This window comes from Salvelinus namaycush, chromosome 17 (genome assembly GCF_016432855.1).
Source record: "Salvelinus namaycush isolate Seneca chromosome 17, SaNama_1.0, whole genome shotgun sequence".
In the NCBI taxonomy this organism is placed as follows: domain Eukaryota; kingdom Metazoa; phylum Chordata; class Actinopteri; order Salmoniformes; family Salmonidae; genus Salvelinus; species Salvelinus namaycush.
This window is the reverse complement of record NC_052323.1, coordinates 28296230-28316063: the sequence shown is the minus strand read 5'-3', so window position 1 is coordinate 28316063 and position 19834 is coordinate 28296230.

Genomic DNA, 19834 nt, shown 5'->3' with positions numbered 1-19834 from the left:
GTGCATAAGGTCCCTCCATCTCTTTCCGGTGTGAATGATGTTTCTATGTCTACATCTAAAATGGCAGCCTAATCCATATAACACACCTGAAAGGTGTAGGTTTCAATGGAACAACTCCAGGCCCTATTGATTAAGATTTGCTCACTGGAAGATGTGTTTTTTATATTGAGATGACATTGTATTTGAACATTTTGGCTGTTTGCAAAAAACAATGGATTTACTTGTATTCCTTTCGGAGGTTGCTTTGACAAAAAAAAAGGGACGACCTTCAAATGTTTCACAGTACTATTAATATAACTATATCAATACTGTTAATATTATTAGCCTGAGACTTCTTATGAAATCAGAGTTGTGACTCAACACATCTGGTAGGATTTGGACCAGTAGAAAATGTGTGAGTTTCAATTCAAGGAACAAGAGGACGAGTCTAACTTGGAAGTGAAATGGGCAAATATGTGTGTATGGTAATGATCATCTGTTCACCAAATTACAGGCCAGCCGGTCGGTTCTACTGATGCGCTGATGCCTCCTTCCCTTTGAGACTGGAGAGACTGGAGAGACTGGAGAGACCGGAGAGACCAGATAGACTAGAGAGACTAGAGAGACTGGAGAGACTGGAAAGACTAGAGAGACTAGAGAGACTGGAGAGACTAGAGAGACTGGAGAGACTAGAGAGACTAGAGAGACTGGAGAGACTGGAGAGACTAGAGAGACTGGAGAGACTAGAGAGACTAGAGAGACTGGAGAGACTGGAGAGACTAGAGAGACTGGAGAGACTAGAGAGACTGGAGAGACTAGAGAGACTAGAGAGACTAGAGAGACTGGAGAGACTAGAGAGACTGGAGAGACTAGAGAGACTGGAGAGACTGGAGAGACTGGAGAGACTGGAGAGACTAGAGAGACTAGAGAGACTAGAGAGACTAGAGAGACTGGAGAGACTGGAGAGACTGGAGAGACTAGAGAGACTAGAGAGACTGGAGAGACTGGAGAGACTGGAGAGACTAGAGAGACTGGAGAGACTAGAGAGACTGGAGAGATTGGAGAGACTGGAGAGACTGGAGAGACTGGAGAGACTAGAGAGACTGGAGAGACTGGAGAGACTGGAGAGACTGGAGAGACTAGAGAGACTAGAGAGACTAGAGAGACTGGAGAGACTGGAGAGACTGGAGAGACTAGAGAGACTGGAGAGACTAGAGAGACTAGAGAGACTGGAGAGACTAGAGAGACTGGAGAGACTGGAGAGACTAGAGAGACTGGAGAGACTAGAGAGACTGGAGAGAGACTAGAGAGACTAGAGAGACTAGAGAGACTAGAGAGACTGGAGAGACTAGAGAGACTAGAGAGACTAGAGAGACTGGAGAGACTAGAGAGACTGGAGAGACTAGAGAGACTAGAGAGACTAGAGAGACTGGAGAGACTAGAGAGACTGGAGAGACTAGAGAGACTAGAGAGACTAGAGAGACTGGAGAGACTGGAGAGACTAGAGAGACTGGAGAGACTAGAGAGACTAGAGAGACTGGAGAGACTAGAGAGACTGGAGAGACTGGAGAGACTGGAGAGACTGGAGAGACTGGAGAGACTAGAGAGACTGGAGAGACTGGAGAGACTAGAGAGACTGGAGAGACTGGAGAGACTAGAGAGACTAGAGAGACTGGAGAGACTGGAGAGACTGGAGAGACTAGAGAGAGACCTTTTAGACCTTTGCATTTTGATGTGCAGCCTCTTGAATTATGTTTGGGATTAAATAAAGCATGACTAATGCATTCCAGATTTCAAAGAGAGCCAATCTATGTATCCTTACAGGCCAGACAAGACCCCCCGTCACCACATTTCTGAAAATATACCTACTCATTTGTTTCAGTACTGAGCCTTGAAGTGGCTGTCTGTTGAAGAGAAAGGTTCCCCCCCTTGTTATATTGCTGTTAAATGGCACCAGTCTTTTATCTTGCTAACCGTGATTTAGAAGGCCCTACTGTAGTGTGTGATTGTGAATGAGTCTGGAAGGATTCAATCAGTTTCACTTGTACAGACACTGTCGACATCCATAGAAAACATGATTACATTTTATTTATTTTTTAATGTTTTTTATTTCACCGTTATTTAACCAGGTAAGCCAGTTGCCAGTTACGACCTGGCCAAGATAAAGCAAAACAGTGCGGCAAAAACAACAACAACAAAGAGTTACACATAAACAAACGTACAGTCCATAACACAATATAAACAATATATATACAGTGTGTGCAAATGTAGAAGATTAGGGAGATAAGGCAATAAGTAGGCCATAGAGGCAAAATCATTACAATTTAGCATTAACACTGGAGTGATAGATGGGCAGATGATGATGTGCAAGTAGAGATACTGGGGTGCAAAAGATCAAGAGGATAAATAACAATATGGGGATGAGGTAGTTGGGCGTGCTATTTACAGCTGGCTGTGTACAGGTACAATGATTGGTAAGCTGCTCTGACAGCTGATGCTTTAAGTTAGTGAGGGAGATATAAGACTCCAGCTTCAGTGATTTTTGCAATTCGTTCCAGTCATTGGAAGCAGAGAACTGGAAGAAAAGGTGGTCAAAGGAAGTGTTGGCTTTGGGGATGACCAGTGAAATATACCTGCTGGAGCGCGTGCTACGGGTGGGTGTTGCTATGGTGACCAGTGAGCTGAGATAAGGCGGGGCTTTACCTAGCAAACTTATAGATGACCTGGAGCCAGTGGGTTTGGCGACGGATATGTAGTGAGGGCCAGCCAACGAGAGCATACAGGTTGCAGTGGTGGGGAGTATATGGGGCTTTGGTGACAAAACGGATGGCGCTGTGATAGACTACTTCCAGTTTGCTGAGTAGAGTGTTGGGGGCTATTTTGTAAATGACATCGCCGAAGTCAAGGATCGGTAGGATAGTCAGTTTTACGAGGGTGAGTGTGAGTAAAGGAGGCATGAGTGAAGGAGGCTTTGTTGCGAAATAGGATGCCAATTTTAGATTTAATTTTGGATTGGAGATGGTTAATGCGAGTCTGGAAGGAGAGTTTACGGTCTAACCAGACATCTAGGTATTTGTAGTTGTCCACATATTCTAAGTCAGAACCGTCCAGAGTAGTGATGCTAGTCTTGCGGGCATGTGCAGGCAACAATCTGTTGAAGAGCATGCATTTAGTTTTACTAGCATTTAAAAGCAGTTGGAGGCCACAGAAGGAGTGTTGTAAGGCTTTGAAGCTCATTTGGAGGTTTGTTAACACAGTGTCCAAAGGGCCAGACGTATACAGAATGGTGTCGTCTGCATAGAGGTGGATCAGAGAATCACCAGCAGCAAGAGCGACATCATTGATACATACAGAGAAAAGAGTAAGCCCAAGAATTGAACCATGTGGCACCCCCATAGAGACTTCCAGAGGTCCGGACAACAGGCCCTCCGATTTGACACACTGAACTCTGTCTGAGAAGTAGTTGGTGAACCAGGCGAGGCAGTCATTTGAGATACCAAGGCTATTGAATCTGCCGATAAGAATGCGATGATTGACAGAGTCGAAAGCCTTGGCCAGGTTGATGAAGACGGCTGCACAGTACTGTCTTTTATCGATGGCGGTTATTATATCGTTTAGGACCTTGAGCGGGGCTGAGGTTCACCCATGACCAGCTCGGAAACCAGATTGCATAGTGGAGAAGGTACGGTGGGATTTGAAATGGTCGGTGATCTGTTTGTTAACTTGGCTTTCGAAGATTTTAGAAAGGCAGGGCCGGATGGATATAGATCTGTAACAGTTTGGGTCTAGAGTGTCTCCCCCTTTGAAGAGGGGGATGACCGCGGCAGCTTTCCAATCTTTGGGGAGCTCAGACGATACGAAAGAGAGGTTGAACAGGCTAGTAATAGGGGTTGGAACAATTTCAGCGGATCATTTTAGAAAGAGAGAGTCCAGATTGTCTAGCCCAGCTGATTTGTAGTGATCCAGATTTTGCAGCTCTTTCAGAACATCAGCTGTCTGGATTTGGGTCAAGGAGAAGCAAGTTGCTGCAGGGCGTACAGAACTGTAGGCCGGGGTTGGGGTAGCCAGGTGGAAAGCATGGCCAGCCATAGAAAAACGCTTACTGAAATTATCGATTATCGTAGATTCATCAGTGGTGACAGTGTTTCCTGTGCTCTTATTCTCCGTGGACTTTACAGTGTCCCAAAACCTTTATGGAATTAGTTTAACAGGATACACATTTCTGTTTGAAAAAGCTAGCCTTACCTTTCCTAACTGACTGTGTATATTGGTTCCTGACTTCCCTGAAAAGTTGCCTATCGCTGGGACTATTCGATGCTAATGCAGAACGCCACAGAATGTTTTTGTGCTGTGTAGTACTTGTACTACACATGGGACACAGACAGACTGAATGTTAGGGACCAGCTGGCTGTTTCTCTTGATGTCTTGTTTTTGACATCTGTGTGTTCCTCACTGTTAGAAGGCCAGGTATGCCTTTCAGGTGGCCCCTACCTCAGTCCACACAGCAACTGTACAGTGCACTTCTTTTGACAAAGCAAATACTATATCACCTTAGTATGTTTGTGTTTCAGCGACACAATAACAACAACGTTAAACACAGTAATGATCTCGTTTTGTTTTATGATGCTCTAGTCTTTCAGTGCCTGTAGTGTTTAGTCTTCTTGGCCTCAGAAGTAGCTGTCAATTACTTCAATATTCTCTTTTAAGACTTTAAAGACTCTTTAAAGTGAAGCAAACTGCTTAAAGTGAACTGAGCAACCGTTTCAGATAAGCTTTAAAAGCACAGCAGCATCCTAATATTCAAGTCATGGAATTAACGGATTGGTGAAAAGCAATACATAGTGCCGTGCTAAAAAGCCATTCTGTGTTTCCGTATTGTCCCGACGAGAAACATTTGTAAGAAGAGATGGCAACTTGAAAATGACATTTTGTATACAGATCTCCAAAGGCAACACAATAATTGCAGAAGAAAAGTGGCTTAGCCTCATTCTCTGATAATTGTATCTGTGTCTAACACACACACACACACACACACACACACACATACAGCACACACACACACACACACACATACAGCACACACACACACATACAGCACACACACACACACACACACACACACACATACAGCACACACACACACACACACACACACACACACACACACACACACACACACACACACACACACACACACACACACACACACACACACACACACACACACAGCACACACAGTGAGTGGATGAGATGAGCTTCCACTGCAGCAAATGAGAAGTGTTCCAAAGCCGGTTCCTCTCTGCCCTTGGAACCGTGGATCAGGAAGTGACTGAAGAGCTTCTGTCCCAGTGTAGCTCTGTAACACTTGGCCTTGTCCCTAGTCACTGCCTGGATCAGAGAAGCTGCGCTGCCATCATCCCAGAGCTGGCAGCAATAAGGCCAGGCTTAGAATGACAAATTGGTTGGGGGAACTGATGATAGCAGGCCAAGAAAGATACTTTGAAGAGGAAACGGTCGGACTGGTTTGTGACAAGCATGCAAATGATATGGCCAAGTGTATACATGTCTGAAGGCCCTGCAATGTGGAGTGATCCAGTCCCGAAGAAGAGGTGGTACAAGGCATTCTTGTCAAGACTAAACAGACTGAGGCGTTCAGATCAAAAGTATTGAATAAACAGAAGAATTAGAGCTTCTCTGTCTCGTCTCTTGCTGCCTGACCTGAATCTGAACAAAATAGAACTCAAAATACTTTGGTCGTTTGATATATAAAAATAATAATATAATATTCAAATCTATGTATGGATAGCTGTGTGAGTTGGCATTTTGGCAATGTGTAGGTCAGTGGTCACCAACCTTTTTTCTGAGGCAAGATCACTTCCTGAGTCAAAAATGCATGCCTGAGATCTACAGCTCTGATTTTCTTTTTTGCATAACAAACATTTAAGCCTATGCAACAATAACCAATTAAAAACAGTACTGTAGCAATGAGGTTCGTGCAGTAAGCTACAGGCCCAACACATTATCACCACATACTGGCTTTGCTTGAATTTACCTGCCAATGCATTGTTGTTCAGGACATTTAAAAAAATAATAATACTTCAACATTTGAGGTAGGCTATATGTTCACACCGGTAATAGATCCATTGTTGTATTACTTGTGAGGCACAGCTGAGTGAGCACACAGTACATTTAAATCATTTGCTTTTTATTTTACTGGGCTGATGTTGGCTGCATCTGATGGTCAGTCTCAGCGGAGGGAGAGAGCAGCAGACTGAGGGTCAGTCTCAGCAGAGGGAGAGAGCAGCAGACTGAGGGTCCGTCTCAGCAGAGGGAGAGAGCAGCAGACTGAGGGTCTGTCTCAGCGGAGGGAGAGAGCAGCAGACTGAGGGTCAGTCTCGGCAGAGAGCGGCAGACTGAGGGTCCGTCTCAGCAGAGGGAGAGAGCAGCAGACTCAGGGTCAGCCTCTCAGAATCCCTCCGCTCTCGCTTTCCTCTACTGACACTGACCAAAAAGGGTCACCGTCTTCCAGCTGATGGCGAAACCCGAGTCGCACTGCATCATTTCTGCCTCATGAACAAATTCATGTTGTTACTCCTATGAACAGAGAAAGTGAAATATTCCTCGATATTAAAAAAGACCCAAGTCGCTAATAATAACAACAACTCAAGCCTACAGATCCACTGTCCTCCTCATTCATTACTGCTGCACTGCTTGTTGTAGCGCTGAGTGGAAATAGGAAGAACACACATTTCATGGCTTATAAAAGTGTTGAATACAAAGTATTGACAGTGCTGAGTAAGAACTTAAACATGAACTCATTCATACAAACAGCAGTTATTTGCTGTATTTTTTTTACAGTCTCTCTCTAGTCATGGTTTTAAACGTTTTGAAATCTCACAGTATCAATTTTATCGTAGTTTTCTTTTATGCCTGCTACGTTACTGCGGACTCGGTCATCTGAACAATCTGATTGGCCAGCGGTGGCATAGTGCACTTGGTTTCCTCTCCAGGCCCACTGGGAAGGCAGAGCTTGTACCTTCAGACACATGCAATGGCAACATTTGCCTACCCGGCGCAAACTGTTGGCTGCATTGGCCGCACCTACCTCCAACAGCCCGAGACTAATAAAAAACAAATAGGAACACAAGGCTTTATCGTTGTTTTTTTTTACAGAAACGTTTGGCGATCGCCTAGTAATGCCTGGGAGATCAACAAGTTGATCACGATCAACCGGTTGGTGACCACTGGTGTAGGCCAATGATTGGATGTCTCCAAAAATAAGATCTGCAGTTATGACTGACGCAATTTCAATGAGTTTTATCGACAGTTTCCAGAAATGTTTACATGAAGTTACAATCATTAGTTTAAAAAAATCTAAACACTTCTAAACATGCATTATGTTATTCTAATCATGTTTATGTTGTTGTCAATCTGATGACCTCCTGTTTTACAAATGTATAACTAAATTCTAACATACACGCAATGTCCAAATTTGTATCTCTCCCTGTTGATTATTCACACGAGAATCAAATGCATGTATTTGCAATGCACTGAGATCCCTGACATCTTAACAATTAATATCCAAATAGAGAGACATGTCAGATGAATCATTATTCCATGAAAACATTTACATAGCCAGAAAATACTCCAAGCCAGTCACTTCGTATGATATAAAAAGGAGCCTAACCTAGTGTACACATTAAATTCTGAATACCAAACGCTTCCTCCATAAAGCTAGCTAGCTGACAAGTTACTTTCGCAACACGTTTTGAAGAAGAAGCTTCAAGTGCTTCAATCTGTCCAACATTAGCTTGATACTGAGCCAGTCAATGAAAACGATGTTGCAACCAACACCCACAACTGGTTGTGTCGTGGCCTGGTCGCAGCCAACAACAGAAAACCAATGTGTGCTTAAACTGCAGGCTATGCATCAAAGACTGCACCAACCACACAGAACCACTCATACCATCACAACTTCCACAGAAACCCTAGCAAAGACTGGAAGCGGACATGTTCACTCTGCTAGTAGTGGACTACTTCTCAAAGTATGTAAAAAATCGCAAACCTTTCACTAAGAAATGTCTGCAGATATTGTAATCTATCTGAAGTCCATTTTTTTTGCCCCACATGTGGTACCCTGAGGCCATGGTAATGGATAACGGATCTCAGTTCCCCCCGGAAAGACCCCTTTCTGACTTTGCTGCCAAGTATGGATTTTGCCTTGTCACTGCTAGACCCATCAATCACAAACACAGCAGCGATCAGCTCATGGGAAAAGGATAGAAAGAGTGAGGATCAGCAACAAGCGCCACAGAGTCAGCGACCTCAGCAGACTCCCACCTGGAAAACAGGTGTGGGTGACTGACTCAAAAGTCACAGGAACAGTGCTGGGGGGGGGGGGGGGGGGGGGGGAACATGCAGCTCCACGATCCTATATGGTGGAAGTTCCCCTACGGGTCTGTCCGCAGGAACAGACATGACCTCATCCATATGGATGAACCTGAGAATAACAACGCTAAAGCAGGAGAAGATTCAAGTGTCTTTACCACTTCGACACACCGGGTCAACACCAACACCCAAGGTCACCACGGCTGTATCTGCTACACACCTACCGCCATGAGGGCAGAATAATTCCTTGAGGTCTGTTGACAGGAAAGCCCTTAGCCTTAGCCCTTAGTAAGCAAGGCCCTTAACCTTAGTTCTCTGAAAAGGGGAGATGTGATGTTATTCGCATATTGCATCCTGATTGGCCATATGCTAATGAGAGCCCGTGGGAATGGTTCGTGAGGAAAGCATCTCCCTGTAATGCGAAGCAACGGCATGCTAGCAATAAATTAGCCTTCATAAAGCTGCACCGTTAGTAGCTATTTTACTCACAAAATAGACAAGTCTAATAGTAAATAGTATTTATTTATTATTAACAGCTCGTTTTCTAGCGGGAAGTGAAAAACCAGAAGGCCATTTAAGGCAATATGGAGTAAACTGGACATTGTTTTCCCCTGATCTCTTTTAAGAGACACCTAATAAATGAAAATAAGCATACACTATGCGTGTGTGTGTGTGTGTGTGTGTGTGTCGGGAAAGGGAGGGGCTGTCAAAAACTATACACGATAAGAGAATGGTCAAAAAGGTCAAAAGGTCAAAATATTCCCTCCAGTAAACAAACCCGGGCTCTTCAAATCCCAGGGTGGTGACGCTACCTATTACACTACAAACCATGTCATATAGATATGTCAACTGAACACTCTATTGAAATGGGACTGTCTGGTGATGTCAACAAACGTTCATTCCAAAATGTTTTTTGTTCATTCACTCAGGACACATTGAATGTTTATTTCTCTTGCTTGGGGGAAGAAAAAGTAATGTAATTGTCTAAAACAGTGGATTTGTTGAAAAATAGTTTAGTTTTATCACGTAGCTACCAAAATTAGCAAGCATGGAATTTTCTTTTGACTGCGAACAGGTCTCGCAAGCAAGCAGTGATCATTATGATGTTGTTGTTGCTGTTGTTGTTTACCTGGATGGTTTGTGTGCAACAAGCACCCCTGCTACGTTTTACTCGTGGATGGCGACTTCATGTTTTCCGGGACACATTGAAAAGTAACTTGAAACTGTGTTGATCAGTCAGCTCACATTTGGATTAGCAGACTGAATTAATGCATACAGTAAGGGATATAATTTGCTCTGGATCTTCTAACAGCAATGTGTCTTTTCTGGTGTGTGCATATGTTATAAATTAGCGGCGTGACAATTTTTCCCAAAAGTTGCCAAAGTTTGGTGTATCTAACTGGCTATAAGAGCATCCAAGTTGCCAAAGTTTGGTGTATCTAACTGGCTATACGAGCAGCCAAGTTGCCAAAGTTTGGTATATCTAACTGGCTATACGAGCAGCCAAGTTGCCAAAGTTTTGTGTATCTAACTGGCTATAAGAGCATCCAAGTTGCCAAAGTTTGGTGTATCTAACTGGCTATAAGAGCATCCAAGTTGCCAAAGTTTGGTGTATCTAACTGGCTATAAGAGCATCCAAGTTGCCAAAGTTTGGTATATCTAACTGGCTATACAAGCAGCCAAGTTGCCAAAGTTTTGTGTATCTAACTGGCTATAAGAGCATCCAAGTTGCCAAAGTTTGGTGTATCTAACTGGCTATAAGAGCATCCAAGTTGCCAAAGTTTGGTGTATCTAACTGGCTATAAGAGCATCCATGTTGCCAAAGTTTAAGAACTCTGATATTCTGCTGAAAAGATCTGAGCATTGTCAGAAATGCTACAAAAAGGTAGCACATCATTGGTGTTTACTGGGCACGTGAGAGCGGTAAATTGTGAATTTAATCAAAACTGTTGCACCTACAAAACGTATTGGATCTAAGTCTAATGGCCACCTTATGGACTCTGTAGTCTTGTTTAAATCCGGCATTTAGAATTTGAGCTAGGTTTGAGGAAAAAAAATTGTCTGACGACTCTAATGCTAACGACCCTGTCAAAAATCCCTTATAGTGGTTCTCGGCGACGGCTGGACGGAGAGTGACGAGAGGTGGGGAGGGTGTTGTGTACCTCCAATCAAGATGATTTGCACATTTCATTGACAATGGTGTCATACTGGCTTACAAATGATGGTAGGGAGATTAAATTTAACACTGAGCTTTAACTATAATAGCTAGAACAAAAATGGCCGTCAAACACAGTGAGTGGTTGGTCTATTACTAACAAGCAGCGCCGTTTACCTTGTAATTACATTGTTTTCCTGAGCATACTGGCACCTTAGTCAAAGGCTAGCTTCTGAGTGCCTTGAGACTGTTTGTCATGGAAATTAGCCCTCCTCTGAGCCAAAACAATTATGGCAATGCGTTGGCTATACTACAGGTCTGCTGTAAGCGTGGCATGGCATGTCAAAGCACAGGCAGGGCGTCAGACAAGCAGCCTTGTGTAGGAGGAAGTGATTGGTTCACACTGGTTTGAGTGGTTTATGTAGACATTGCAGATGTTTCTGATGAGTTAGTACATCATATGAGGTGTTTTATAATTCATTATACATAGTTCATAAGGAGATATAAGACACTTTTCTAACTTGGTTGCAACAAACACTTTCTCTTGTAATTATAATTGGTTTGTATAGATGTGCTCCTTTCCTTTAGTAAATGTAATATAGTTTTACTTTCATCTTACAGGTTTTTTTTTTTTATCGCTTTGGTACTATTTTCACAAGTATGTGATACATTTTCACAACTCTTAGTAGAAAACTCCAAACTGGTCACACTAGTAACACAGCCAGTCTTTCATTAAAAACCTGTCGTGGTGCATTCATTTGGACTGTAAACATCTCTCACTACACAACCGTTGATTCAAAATAGAGGTTTATTGAACGAGAACATTGTTTTAACATAATGAGATCTTTTTCAATGTAGTCGTTTTAACTACCAGTTAATCCAATTGAAAACAATGCAAGATACGTGTTTCAAATGGCCCTTAGAAGTGCTGACAGTAATATGCTACAATACTGTAGATTACAGCTTCCACTTTAGGCAATACACTTACATAACCCCAACAAAATGTACAGAAAATGTATAATTTCCATAAGATCTATCCAATATGTAATCAAAATGAAGACATCCTCTACAATCTCTCATGAAAAAAAAAAAAAAAACGATTTCAGATATAATTGCAACATAGGTGTACTGTCTGTAATCAAGCATTTGGCCATAAATTCTCATCCACATCACAGTGAATGTCCTCATTGTTCATGCACCCTGGGGAAAACCTTTTTGGCGTGGCGAATCCAAGCTTGACATTGGTCTGCATTGATGTCGTCGCATACCTCATCCATGGCTAGAAAGAGAGTGGCACACTCACGGGGGATGGCGATTGTACACCTTCCATCGTCATGCTGAAAACAAATCCTCAATAGGGCGTGATGATGAGTAAAGAAGAGTATGGGGGTAGGTATAGGGTCACGAATCAGGGACTGAGCCCGAAACCACGCCTGAAACACCTCTGCACGGTGGAAGCTGACATTGACCCACACAACGACCGCTTCAACTTGACAGGCCTGCTCAATTTAATTTAATTGAGAAACATAATGAGGTGTGCAGGGTTGTAGGGTCTATGTAATAAGTCCTACCACACCATTTTCAGAGATACATTGTGTTAGGATAGCATTCAGATCCCTTGACTTTTCCCCAAAAAATGTACATTAAAGCCTTTTTCTAAAATGGATTAAATATATATATTTTTTCATCAATCTACATGCAATACCCCATAATGACAAGGCAAAAACAGGTGTTTAGACTTTTTGCCTTTTTGCCTAATTCAGATCCTTTGCTATGAGACTCAAAACTGGTACAGAGAGATCTTTGATGAAAACCTGCTCTTTATTTGTACTATTTTCTACATTGTAGAATAATAGTGGAATCATCAAAACCATGAAATAACACATATGGAATCATGTAGTAACCAAAAAAGTGTTAAACAAATCAAATACATTTTAGATTTTAGATTCTTCAAAGTAGCCACCCGTTGGCTACTTTGGAAGGAAGACCCAGAGCCACCCGTTGGCTAATTTGGAAGGAAGATGCAGAGTTACCTCTGCTGCAGAGGTTAAGTTCATTAGAGTTACCAGCCTCAGAAATTGCAGACCAAATAAATTCTTCACAAAGTTCAAGTAACAGACACCTCTCAACATCAACTGTTCAGAGGAGACTGAATGAATCAGTATTCTGCAGTGATACGGTCGAATTGCTGCAAAAAAAACACCACTAAAGGACACCAATAATAAGAAGAGACTTGCTTGGGCCAAGAAACACGAGAAATGGACATTAGACCGGTGGAAATCTGTCCTTTGGACTGATGAGTCCTAATTTGAGATTTTTGGTTCCAACCGCCATGTCTTTGTGAGAGGCAGAGTAGGTGAACGGATTATCTCTACATGTGTGGTTCCCATAGTGAAGCATGGCGGAGGAGGTGTGATGGTGTGGGGGTGCTTTTCTGGTGACACAGTCTGTGAGTTATTTAAAATTCAAGGCACACTTAACCAGCATGGCTACCACAGCATTATGCAGCGATACGCCATCCCATCTGGTTTGCACGTAGTTGGACTATCATTCATTTTTAACAGGACAATGACCCAACACACCTCCAGGCTGTGTAAGGGCTATTTGACAAAGAAATAGAGTGATGGAGTGCTGCATCAGATGACCTGGTCTCCACAATCACCCGACCTCAACCCAATTGAGATGATTTGAGATGAGTTAGACCGTAGAGTGAAGGAAAAGCAGCCAACAAGTGCTCAGCATATGTGGGAACTCCTTCAAGACTGTTGGAAAGCATTCCAGGTGAAGCTGGTTGAGAGAATGCCAAGAATGTGCAAAGCTGTCATCAAGGCAAAGGGCGGCTACTTTGAAGAATCTAAAATATAAAGTATATTTTGATTTGTTTAACACATTTTTTTGGTTAATACATGATTCCATATGTGTTATTTCATAGTTTTGATGTCTTCACTATTATTCTACAATGTAGAAAATAGTACAAATCAAGAAAAACTTTGAATGAGTAGGTGTGTCCAAACTTTTGACTGGTACTGTATATATATATATATATATATATATATATATATATATATATATATATATATATATATACTGTATATCATTTAGATGTTTATACTTTACAAACACACATTTTATTTATGTTGTTCTCTATATCCATATATAGTAATTAAACAAGTTTAAAATCTGTAGGTTTACCAAACAGTTAAGTGATTAACCATTAAGCGAAGTTGGTTTTTGGTGATGTGTCGAATGTATTTAAAGAAATGAGAAGAGTATCATATGAAAATGACTTTGAGCTTTGCGTTGTGAAAGGCAATTACTTTAAAGATATTTCTAGATGAAACACTGATTAGGTTTGGTGAAAAAGTTATTGTGTGATTTTATGTGTTGTACTGTACTTAGGCAATTGAAAACATGCTTAATAAAGTTTTGAAAAAATATCCTTTTTGATTATCTGTTTTGAGTTTTCTACTAAGAGTTGTGCAATTTTACCACATACTTGTGAACATTTTACCAAAGTGATACCAAAAAAAACCAATGCAGATTTATTTTTTATTTAACCAGGCAAGTCAGTTAAGAACAAGTTCTTATTTGCAATGATGGCCAAACCCAGACGACGAGGGGCCAATTGTGCGCCACCCTATGGGACTCCCAATCACAGCCAGATGTGATGCAGACTGGATTTGAACCAGGTACTGCAGTGACATCTCTTGCACTGCGTTGCAGTGTCTTAGACCACTGCGCCACGAAAATAGTAAAACCCTTGGAGGGAAGTACAGTAATGCTTGGTGCTGTGAGTCTGTGTGTTTCACTGTTTGACTGACAGAGTCTATCTAAAAACATGGCAGGTAGATACCTTGACTGCCTTGTACGTTTTTTGCCATTAAAATGATATTCAATTGGGCTTTGATGGCTTTTTGCCTGAAACCACACCTTTATAATGATTTCAGGTAGAACATTCAAATTGAAATATTTTATTGCCTTGGAGCCCCATCAAAATAATTGTTTTGATGTGTCCTGTTTTTTATTTGGCACTGACATTAATTGGAAACGAACCTAGCCAGGGAAAAAAGTATGTTTTCTAGGTATGTTGACTGAAATGAGCTACAGTCCCTTGGCTTGATATTATGGAATTTGAGTCCAACATCAGGTTAGCAGAAAGTCAGTCAGTGGTTTTGGGGAGAGAGTGTGTCTATGTACAATGTTGTCACTTTGTTTGTGTGTCCAATGTAGTAGCTGCATAATAACACAGAGGGAGAATGATCAGGAGGATGTTGTTGAAACACAGCTAGCATCTTCATTTCTATGGAAAACCTTGTATTATTGTTCACTGAATGCTTTTCCATCTGGGACGTTTGTATCCTTCCCCTCAAATTGGTTAAAAATAGTACAAATACATTTTTTTTTAAAGAGTAGAGTAATTATCCTATATACAGTAGCTACTGCTGTACACACACAACACATTATATTAATATACTGCCCATACTATCTATACACACCATGCTATATAACTATTGCTGTACACACCTTTTCTATTCATATGCTGTCCATACTGTCTGGTTCAGGACATTGCTCGTTCTGATATTTCTATATTTCTCCATTTCTTTTATTTTTCCTGTTTAGATGTATCTGTATTGTGTTGTATTGTGACTAATAACATTGGATTTGATTTCAAATAGGTAGAGTAAACAACAAGTAAATCATTTAGTACTGATAAATCTTATATCATTAAGTACTGATAAATCCTATATCATTAAGTACTGATAAATCCTATATCATTAAGTACTGATAAATCCCATATAATTTAGTACTGATAAATCCTATATATTTTACTACTGATAAATCCTATATATTTTACTACTGATAAATCCTATATCATTAAGTACTGATACAATCTATATCATTAAGTACTGATAAATCCTATATCATTAAGTACTGATAAATCCTATATCATTAAGTACTGATAAATCCCATATAATTTAGTACTGATAAATCCTATATATTTTACTACTGATAAATCCTATATATTTTACTACTGATAAATCCTATATCATTAAGTACTGATACAATCTATATCATTAAGTACTGATAAATCCTATATCATTAAGTACTGATAAATCCTATATCATTAAGTACTGATACATCCTATATCATTAAGTACTGATAAATCTATATCATTAAGTACTGATAAATCCTATATCATTAAGTACTGATAAATCCTATATCATTAAGTACTGATACATCCTATATCATTAAGTACTGATACAATCTATATCATTAAGTACTGATAAATCCTATATCATTAAGTACTGATACAATCTGTATCATTAAGTACTGATACATCCTATATCATTAAGTACTGATAAATCCTATATCATTAAGTACTGATACAATCTGTATCATTAAGTACTGATAAATCCTATATCATTAAGTACTGATACATCCTATATCATTAAGTACTGATAAATCCTATATCATTAAGTACTGATACATCCTATATCATTAAGTACTGATAAATCCTATATCATTAGGTACTGATAGATGCTATATCATTTAGTGCTGATTAATCCTAGATGAAAACAAGCCAATTCCAAGGGCTTATACTGGACCGTCAGACAGGCATAAAGCTATGGTACACAACACTCTACAGTACTGCATCAAATTAGGGCATATTTGGTATTTCAGGAATCCAATGCTGGTGAATCCCCTCATCGTAACAGACAAAAATCTTTTTTTTCTGTTCCTTTGTTTATATGCACTACCTGTCAGCGTGTAATGTCACGGTGTACAGTTCCACCAGAAGTGGAATCCATACACAGGTTTGTGTATGGATTCCTACTTCAGATCAAAAACCATTGAAGTCACATGATCAAAGCCATTTGGATAATCCTGGAACTACTGCGTTGCTTTAATCCCAGTGAGACAAACTATGTACCACGGTAAAAACAACAAAATAAATATCAGAAACAAGTCAATGGAATTGCAGTTTACTAAATGTAGCAACAACAAGGCACTTTGTAGTGGAAGGCAAGGAAGTTAGCTGACTGGATAAAGCATCTCATTGTAAGTGTGGAGAATGCCAGTGGTGCCTAATGGCCCCCACTCACCCGACATACCAATGTGCCCCCCCCCCAAAAAAGACCCTATCTGCTCGACACTGGGAGTGAATGGTGCTCTTGTTCTCAGGTTTATAGGGCGTCCGCCTTGAATGTGAACAGCATGGTTCATATCCTGCATGGGCTATGACGTCGTAGGGAAGGAAAGATAATGCAGCTCATTAGGGTAGCTATTTTGCTAGCTTGCTAGCTTGCTATTTTGCTAGCTTGCTAGCTTGCTATTTTGCTAGCTTGCTAGCTTGCTATTTTGCTAGCTTGCGCTAGCTTGCTTCAGAATGAAGGGTTTGGGTGGTAGCTCTTCTCTACCTAGTTATTTTCTGTTGCTATTGAAGTCAGCAAAGTTTCACCACAACTCTTTTAATCTCTGATCACGCAACATTTTTCTCACAAAAAAAATGAATCTAATTTCAAAAAATTCCCAGCGGTTTTTCTCATTTGTATCATCACAGTTACAACGACCGTCTTTGCTCTGGATGAGACCAAAACATCAATATGTGGTTGGTGTAATCCAAGGACCTTTACTATGCTTGTCGATAATGTGATGCGCTCCCTATCAGATCTACCAGTGTACCAGACCAGAGGTGGATTTGTAGGATAGACAGTCAGAAGGTTAATTATACGGTATTACATTGACATTGACTTAAATCTCATAACCATTGTGGTCAGATTTTCGATAATGAAAACACATAACACAGAGTTCATTTTAACACTCAGAGATTGATTCACAGATAGTTGCATTGCGTCTAGTTTATTGATGAAATATTCATGGGTGAGATATACATTCATTACATGTAAACTGCATCCTAAATGACACCATTTTCCCTATGTAGTGCACTACTTTTGGCCGAAACCCAATAGGGCCCCAGTCAAATGTAGTGCACTTTGTAAGAAACGGGGGTGCCATTTGGAATGTCTGATAAAGCTTCTCTGACAGCTGTAATAAATGAACACGCCTTCTATGAAGACTATTGTTTTGTTCTGCTAAGAGAACGACGTGACTTGAATGCTGTTAATCCTGTTAAAATATATAGGCACGCTCATTACAGACCCAGGAAATACCTTCTGTGTGTGTGTGTGTGTGTGTGTGTGTGTGTGTGTGTGTGTGTGTGTGTGTGTGTGTGTGTGTGTGTGTGTGTGTGTGTGTGTGTGTGTGTGTGTGTGTGTGTGTGTGTGTGTGTGTGTGTGTGAAGAAAGGAAAACAGCTGTGGATTATCAATGCTAGCTATCCAACTCAGTCTGCCCACTCACTTTGTTAGGAAGTCAAATATTGAACACCATCCACAGTTTTACATTCATGTATTTATTTATAAAAACATTTGTTTTCCCTTTTTCTCCCCAATTTAGTGATATCCAATTGGTAGTTACAGTCTTGTCCCATTGCTGAAACTCATGATATCCAATTGGTAGTTACAGTCTTGTCCCATTGCTGAAACTCATGATATCCAATTGGTAGTTACAGTCTTGTCCCATTGCTGAAACTCACGATATCCAATTGGTAGTTACAGTCTTGTCCCATTGCTGAAACTCACGATATCCAATTGGTAGTTACAGTCTTGTCCCATTGCTGAAACTCACGATATCCAATTGGTAGTTACAGTCTTGTCCCATTGCTGAAACTCACGATATCCAATTGGTAGTTAGTCTTGTGCCATTGCTTAAACTCCCGTACGGACACGGGAGAGGCGAAGGTCGAGAGCCGTACGTCTGCCAAAACACGCCGGCCAAGCCACACTGCTTCTTGACACACTGCTTGCTTAACCCGGAAGCACCAATGTGTCGGAGGAAACACTGTACAACTGGCGACCGTGTCAGCGAGGATGCGCCAGGCCCGTCACTGGAGTCGCTAGAGCGCAATGGGACAAACACTTCCCGGCCGGCCAAACCCTCCTCTAATCCGGAAGACGCTGGGCCAATTGTGCGCCGCCTCATGGGTTTCCCGGTCGCGGCTGACTACGATACAACCCGGGATCGAACCAGGATCTGTAGTGACGTCTCTAGAACTGTGATGCAGTGCCTTAGACCGCACAGTGTGTTTCTAGAAATGGATTTGTCTTTGAATTGTCCATTAGGCTACTCTGTTTTGATCTACGCCTCTTATCTAAATCGACATTCTCTGTTTAATAAATACATGTATTGTGCCTTTCAAGGTACCCAAGGGACGGGGAGACTACAGTACAGGACAATACAGTAGAGGAGACTACAGTAGAGGAGACCACAGTAGAGGGAACTACAGTAGAGGGGACTACAGTAGAGGGGACTACAGTAGAGGGGACTACAGTACAGGACAATACAGTAGAGGGAACTACAGTAGAGGAGACTACAGTAGAGGAGACTACAGTAGAGGGAACTACAGTAGAGGAGACTACAGTAGAGGAGACTACAGTAGAGGGAACTACAGTAGAGGAGACTACAGTAGGATAGACTACAATAGAGGAGACTACAGTAGAGGGGACTACAGTAGAGGGAACTACAGTAGAGGGAACTACAGTAGAGGGGACTACAGTAGAGGGAACTACAGTAGAGGGGACTACAGTAGAGGAGAATACAGTAGAGGGAACTACAGTAGAGGGAACTACAGTAGAGGGGACTACAGTAGAGGGAACTACAGTAGGATAGACTACAATAGAGGAGACTACAGTAGAGTAGGCTACAGTAGAGGAGACTACAGTAGGATAGACTACAGTAGAGGAGACTACAGTAGAGGAGACTACAGTAGGATAGACTACAATAGAGGAGACTACAGTAGAGGGAACTACAGTAGAGGGAACTACAGTAGAGGGGACTACAGTAGAGGGAACTACAGTAGAGGGGACTACAGTAGAGGGAACTACAGTAGAGGACAATACAGTAGAGGGGCCTACAGTAGAGGACAATACAGTAGAGGAGACTACAGTAGAGGGAACTACAGTAGGAGGGACTACAGTAGAGGGAACTACAGTAGGATAGACTACAATAGAGGAGACTACAGTAGAGTAGACTACAGTAGAGGAGACTACAGTAGGATAGACTACAATAGAGGAGACTACAGTAGAGGAGACTACAGTAGAGGGGACTACAGTAGAGGGGACTACAGTAGAGGGGACTACAGTAGAGGGGACTACAGTAGAGGGGACTAGAGTAGAAGAGACTAGAGTAGAGGAGACTACAGTAGAGGAGACTACAGTAGATCAGACTACATTAGGGTTGACTAGAGTAGTGT